The sequence below is a fragment of the Marmota flaviventris genome, chromosome 2, assembly GCF_047511675.1.
Source record: "Marmota flaviventris isolate mMarFla1 chromosome 2, mMarFla1.hap1, whole genome shotgun sequence".
NCBI classification, from domain to species: Eukaryota; Metazoa; Chordata; class Mammalia; order Rodentia; family Sciuridae; genus Marmota; species Marmota flaviventris.
In genome coordinates this window covers 160,847,676-160,855,331 of record NC_092499.1, presented here as the reverse complement: position 1 = coordinate 160,855,331, position 7,656 = coordinate 160,847,676, and positions in this window count along the sequence as shown.

Genomic DNA, 7,656 nt, shown 5'->3' with positions numbered 1-7,656 from the left:
GGAAGTTGTTCTGTTTTATGAAGTAAGTCTGGTAGCATTTAAGTTACAGTTGATGACTTAAAATAATAGGCTGCTATAAATTTTATTTACTTTCTCTGGTGCTGGGGATCAAACCCAGGTCCTTGTACATGCTAGGCATGTGCTGTACTACTGAGCTACATGCCCAGGACTTTGTGGATTTTGTTTGGGTTTAACCCAAAGGTTCTTTACCACTGAACCACAACCCCAGCCCTTTTTAATCTTTTTTTTTTTCTTTCTTTTTTTTTTTTTTTTGTGTGTGTGTGTGGGCTGGAGATTGAACTCAGGGACACTCAACCACCGAGCCATATCCCCAGCCTTATTTTGTATTTTATTTAGAGACAGGTTCTCACTGAGTTGCTTAGCACCTTGTTATTGCTGAGGCTGGCTTTGAACTGATGATCTCCTGTCTCAGCCTCCTGAACTAGTGAGATTATAGGCGTGTGCCACCGCACCCAGCCCTTTTAATTTATTTTTATTTTTTTAAACTATTTCTCTTCTGTTTAATTTCTATTTTTTTAAATATCTTTATTATTTTTATGTGGTGCTGAGGATCGAACCCAGTGCCTCAGACGTGCAAAGCAAGCGCTCCACCGCTGAGCCACAATCCCAGCGTCCCCTTTTTATTTTTTGAAACAGGTTCTCATTAAGTTGCTAAGGCTGCCTTGAATTTGTGAACCTCTTGCTCAGCCTCCTGAGTTGCTAGTGTTACAGGTATGTGCCACTGCACCCAGTTTGGACTTTGTTTTTAAATTCAGTTTTGTTACCAACCCAGTAGCTTACTTGGTTCTACATAAACGCACAGAATATGGTGTTCTCAGCAAGCTCTCAACCATAGTCACCTGTTAGAGAATACAGTACAGGTAGGAAAGAGGAGAGTTGTGGGAGACCTTTATACTTGCTCTGTACACTTCTGTATTAATATGGAGGATGGATTCCCATACTGCATATATTCCTGTAGCAAATAATTTTCAAAGTTAAAAATCAAGTGAAACTGTTAAAAGTTGAACTAACCATCTGGGTGTGGTGGAACACACATGTAATCCCAGTGACTTAGAAGGCTGAGGCAGGAGAATTGCAAGCTCAAGGCCAATCTCAGTAATTTAGCAAGACCCTGTCTGAAAATAAAAAAGGACTATGACTGTATCAGTGATAAAGTGCCCCTAGGGTCCAATCTTCAGTACCATCAAAAAAAAAAAAAAAAAAAAGTTATTGCCCTAGACATGGTGCAGGAGACTGAAGCAAGAGGGTTACCTGAGCCTAGGAGTTCAGGATCATCCTGGACAACATAATGAGACCCTATTTCTTTATTTAAAATTTTTTTTAAAAGTTATCACTACTAAGACAGGAGAAAGCCAAATCTGAATTTCTGAATTGAGTCACAATTTTTCAAGAATTAATATGTAACTTATTGATTTTTGGATACTACCTTTTCTCCTAAGTGATGCACAGCATATTAAAATTCTGTGAAATGAAACTGAGGTTGCACAATAAGGAGAGATTTTCTAATTAAGCATTATTAAAACATTTTTTAAAAGAGATAAATATTGCTCTTTAGGAGGCTTCCTCACAGAAGTTCAGGACATAACCTTGTAGTTTTTACTTTTACAAAAAATGTATTAGATTCAAAACTAACTATATTCCCTTTTCTGATGTAATTTTGCTCTTTCTTAATATATTCAGCAGCTGACAAAAGCTTCAAAGTGGTACTTAAAAACAATTTCAATTTAAAAATATAAGAATGGCTTTTTCCCCCCTTGAAACATGGTCTGTTCCTCAGAGCCATTAGACCATGACAATCTGAGAACATTAACCCCTATAAATCTATTACAATTCCAGGAAAACTTGTCAACATATGACCTCTGGTTTTTCATATGTGTTGACCCTGGTAAATACAGGAAGAGGGTTTGTCACAAGTCAGTGTTTCTAGGTAACCAATTTGCCTGCTGACTTTAAAAGGAGCTGGAGACGGGTAATTTGTTTAAATCACTGCAGCTTTCCACCTGAACAATTAGACATTTGATTATAACCTGCCCTATACCCTCCCTCCCTACCCCCACAGAAACGTGAAACAAGGGAATAGTGGAAACTTATATAAAGAAGCACTTCAGGTGTTTTGAGCTGATACCTGAAGAAAAACATTATTTAAACATTTGCTAAATAAAAGGCAGAACTGACTCTTCCTTCTAGTCCCACAGGCCTAAAAGTTAAGCACAAATTTGCTGCTCCTGGATGTCTAACCAGCTGATCCTCTTAAATAGAAGGGAGGTTGAGAGAATCTCTTTGGGGAGATGCTCATTATTGAACAAAAAGCTTGTATGTCACCTTGACACTAACAGTTTTCAGGTTTGAGTAATGCAGTTGTGAAAAAACTAATCAAAATGATGTTCTGGGTTAGGGTTTTAGTCTTTCTTTTTTGATTAAAAGAAAGTGAAAGAAAGTAAATAGAACATTACAGATAAAGCCCTTGTGTTTGTTTCCCTAATCCCATTTCCCTCTCCCTTGGGACAAACATCATAAATTTGGTATGTATCTTTCCAGTGTATCCTTTTTATAGTTTTATTATATGTATGGTCTCCATGAGTAACATAGTCCTACTTTCTATGCTTTTTTAATTTTTACTTGGTTTGTCTTGACTCCTCCCCCCACAGTGCTGGGTATCAAACCCAGGCCTTATACATAGTGAACAAGCTTTCTACCACTAAGATTAACCCACCACTCTCAACATTTCTTTCTGAGATCTGTCCAGGTTGACCACTTCTAGATCTAGTGCTTGGGCTTTAGCTGCTCTCTAATATTTCCTCATTTTTTATTGTAATACTAATGGTCTCTAAGGCTGACAATGTTTTGGTACTATGGACAATACTGCAGTGAACACCTTTGCATGTGTGTCCCAGTACATACATACAAGGCATATGCAATTAGAGTGGAAAGCAGGGTGTGAATCATGGCTTTGCCATTTACTAGTTCTGTGACCTTGGACATGGTTACCTGACCTCCTGACCTAATTTTTTCATTTGTAAATTCAGGGGTATTTTAGTCAGCTATTTCACTGACCTGACAAGAACAATTTAGAGGAAGAAAAGTTTATTTGGGGCTCACAATTTCAGAGGTCTCAGTTCACAGCTGTCTCCATTGCTCTGGGCCTAAGAGTAAGGCAGAACATCATAGCAGAAAGGTATCACGGAGGAAAGCAGCTCAGGATGTGGCAATCAGGAAGCAGAGCTCTACTCATCAGGGACAAAATATAAACCCCAAAGGCACTCCCCCAGGACCTGCCTCCTCCCAACACCCAACTGCCCACAGTTACACCCATTAATCTGATTAGGTCACAGCTTTCCTAATCCAATCATCTCACCTCAATTTTCTTGCATTGTTTCACTTGTGAGCTTTTGCAGGACACACAATCTAAATCATAACAAGAGGGAATAATAATCCTTAGAGTTGTGAGAATTAAATGAGCCAACCACTTAGAACAGTGCCTGCTACAGAGCGGGAACAAAATGTCAGCTGTCGTCATTGTCAAATGATCAGACCTGGACATGTCTTTGCTCGGTGACAGCTTGAACATTACTGCCAAATTTCTCTTCATAATGGTAATATCAACTTACACTCCCACGAGTAATGTCTGGAATTTCCTGATTTTCCACGTATCTTAAGACCTTTTAGTCCCTACCTTTTAGGGTGAACATTCATTTTTTATTTGCAACACCATTACTGCTTGCCTTTGAAATCTGCTTTAAAATGGGATTGCCCTCTAGTGGTGAGAGAAGTATACACTGCAGTTATGGGGCAGGATCCAAAAAAGAACAGATTTTCTTGTATCTTGGGGTAAATTAGGCAATTTTGGTTGCTATTAGGTTTGAATAAGATCAATTACATGATTTTTCCATTATCTACTCTATTTTTAGGCAGCTTGTACTTCTTACTTTTTCTACTATGGTGATAGCCTTTTCTGTAAGTCCAAGATGAAGGAAGATCTGTCTGCAAAGCCCAGCCAAGCCTCTTGCAGCTGAATGCATCTGGGTCACTGCTCAGAAAAGAGGAGTGAGATAAAATAGGAAAGAGGCTACTTACCAAATGGGCAGGAGACTGCCATTCCTTGAGCAGTCTTGAATCTCCAGTGGGAAAGACGGTAATGTGAACATCAGTGCTAGTCACACAAGCACCACAGAAGGCTGAGCTGAGTTGGCTCAAGAGGGTCGCCATTAATATCTTTCTAGATTGGCCTCAGATTACCTGCTGTGAAGACTTCTGGAATCAGTCTGAAAGAAGTTAAGAATGCTTAAGATGTTAAATATTGATCATCAAAGACACCGATGCATTTTAAAATATCTGTACAAAAATGTTCGTGAGAGTTAAGGATATAAACAAACTATATTAGCCGTGGCGCACACCTGTAATCCCAGCAACTCAGGAGGCTAAATTAGGAGAAGGGCAAGTTCAAGGAAAGCCTGGGGAATTTAGTAAGAACCTGTCTCAAAATCAGAAGTAAAAAGGGACGTAGCTCAGGTAAAGCGCCCCTGGGTTTGGCTCCCAGTACCACACACAAAAAAAAAAGTTTTGGAAATGTTACATATCTTTAAATTACTGTTACTAAATTTATATCAAAATTTATAATAATAAAATAAAACCTAAACAACAGCAAGTAAAGTTTGGTTGTAATTAGAAACATACATTCAGAGCAATCTGGACTGCCCCACCACGCCAGGTTCATGTCCATTTCTAAGCTTCTGTTTGTAAGGATTCCTTTGCCCAAAACAACTTCTTTCATCCTTTTGTTCAGCCATATCTTTAATTGTCTAAGTGCCTAAACCCATACCCCAATCCTACCCATCTCCAGCCCAAGTTTTACCTGTTCCCCAGGAAGCAAGTTAGTGGAGAGAGGAGAAGCTGCAGAATCATGCAGATGTGGGTGTGAGTCCCAGCCCTGCAGAGTTAAGTAAGTCATTTCACCCTTCCATGCTTGTTTCTTCAGTGGTAATTTGGGGAGAGTAGAGAAATCAGTGCTGTTGGATATTAACATGAGAAGATGTGACAAACAATATAGAATAGGCATTGGGCAAATATTAGTTTGTCCCTTCTCAGAACTGGCTCCACCTTCATTGAACTCCTGTGGTGCCACTATTTTTATCACCCACTTTAATTTTTTGTTTCTACTTTTGTCTGTCACTACACCGATTAAGATATGAATATCATCTCCCCACTTCATGAGAAATGTTTACAGTGCCAAAGAAATGTGAGGCATCCAGCATACTATTAAATGAATTTTCCTACATGTGGACACCTTATTTTCCATTACTATAATCTCCAATTAAATGTGTGTATTGTACTGTATACAATGGTGCATGCCTATAATCCCGGCTACTTGGGAGGCTGAAACAAGAGTATCACAAGTTGGAGGTCCGACTGGCAACCTAGACCCTGTCTCAAAATTTCAAAAAGGACGGGGGGTATATAGCTCAGTGGTGATGTACTTGCCTAGCATGTGTGAGGCTCAGTATTGGAGGAGTGGGGAAAGTGCACATTGCTTTTTAACCTAAGACTTGGGTAATAGTTACACAACTTCATATGTAGTACAGGTAGTCACAAGTTGAAAGAATTGGCTGCATCTTGAATTCAAAGTCAAGCAAATGAAAGAAGTATACAAAAGCCACATAGAAGGGTTCCTTAAGAGAGATAAGAGAAGACAAACAACAGGAAAACTGCCCTGCCCCATAATGACAGAAAAAGATCTAGGGGCCAGAATAACTTACCAGAGACTTTTTTTTTATCTTAAATATTCCAGTTAGTGCTGGTCAGCCCCTGACTAAGAGGCTATGAGTACACCTGTGAACTCGATTTGAAAGGTATGTGTCAACTAGAAGTGCTACATAGTGGATCAGAATTTATAAAATAGGATGTGTGAGGCAACACAGTGGACATGATGCTATAAAAGTCATGGAACTGGGGCTGGGGATGTGGCTGAAGCGGTAGCGCGCTCGCCTGGCATGCGTGCGGCCCGGGTTCGATCCTCAGTACCACATACAAACAAAGATGTTGTGTCCACTGAAAACTGAAAAATAAATATTAAAAAAAAAATTCTCTCTCTCTCTCTCTCTCTCTCTCTCTCTCTCTGTTAAATAAAAAAAAAAGTCATGGAAATGAGAGTTGGATGAGGTACTAGAGTTCTTCAGAGAGATAGAACCAATAGGATATGTAGATAGGTATATGAGTGAGGATTTATTTGGAGAATTGTCTCACATGATGATGGAGATTGAGAAATCCCATAATCTGCCATCAGCAAGATGAAGAACCAAGGAAGCTGACTCAATCCCAGTCAGAAGGCCTCAGAACCAAGGAAACTAATGATGTGACTCAGTCTGAGGCTAAAGGCCTAAGAACCCAGGGACCTGATGCTCCTAGTCCTGCAGTTCAAAGACCAGAGAACCTGAAGTTCTGATTTCCAAGGACAGAAGAAGTGTGTTCTGCCTTTGAAAGAAAGAATTTGCCTTTCCTCTCTGCCTTTTTGTTCTACCTATTTCCTTCAGCCAACTAGATGATGCCTCCTCACAACCACATTGGATGAAGATGGGTCTTCCTTAGTCCATTGATTCAAATGCCATGTATTTTTTTCTGGAAATACCCTCACAAAAGGGCAGGGTGCAATGGCGTACACTTGTAATCCCAGCAGCTCAGAAGCCTGCGGCAGGAGGATCGCAAGTTCAAAGCCAGCCTCAGCAACTTAGCAAGGCTGTAAGCAACCTAGTGAGACCCTGTCTCAAAAAATAAAAAATAAAAAGGGCTGGGATTTGGCTCAATGGTTAAGCATCCTTAGGTTCAATCCCCAGTACCAAAAGAAAAAGAAAGAAAGAAAGAAATACCCTCACAAACACACCCTAAAATAATGCTTTACCATCTACCTGGATATTCCTTAATTCAGTCAAGTTAATAACTAAATTTACCATCGCCAATGGTAATTCATTCTTTCACCCAACAAATGTTTATTGGGCATATGCATCTATCTTGTGTTAGCTTTGTGCAAAATATGAGAGGCACCAAACAGACATAAAAATTTTAGATCCATAAAATTCACAATCTAAAAGAGTAGCAAACAAAATGGGTGTGGTAGCATACACCTGTAACCCCAGCAACTCAGGAGGCTGAGGCAGGAGGCTCATGAGTTCAAAGCCAGCCTCAGCAACCTATTGAGGATGAATCTCAAAATAAAAAATAAAAAAAGCCACAACTGTGGTGCATGCCTAAAATCCCAGCGGCTCAGGTGGCTAAGGCAGGAGGATACTGAGTTCAAAGCCAGTCTCGGCAAAAGTGAGGCCCTAAGCAACTCAGTGAGACCCTGTCTCTAAGTAAAATACAAAATAGGGCTGAGGATATAACTCAGTGATTGAGTGCCCCTGTGTTCAATCTCCAGTACCAAAAATAATAAAATAAAAAGAACTGGAGATGCACCTTAATGGTATAGCACCCCTGGATTCAATCCCTAATGCCAAAAAAATAAACAATTAACAAGAACATTACAGATTGAGAAGTTCCATGAAGAAAGTGAGAATCACTGAGGCAGAGAAGGGAATAGCAATTTTGGGTTGGGTAGTTGGAAAGGGCTCCTCTCAGGCATAACAAGTCAGATGAAACCTGAAG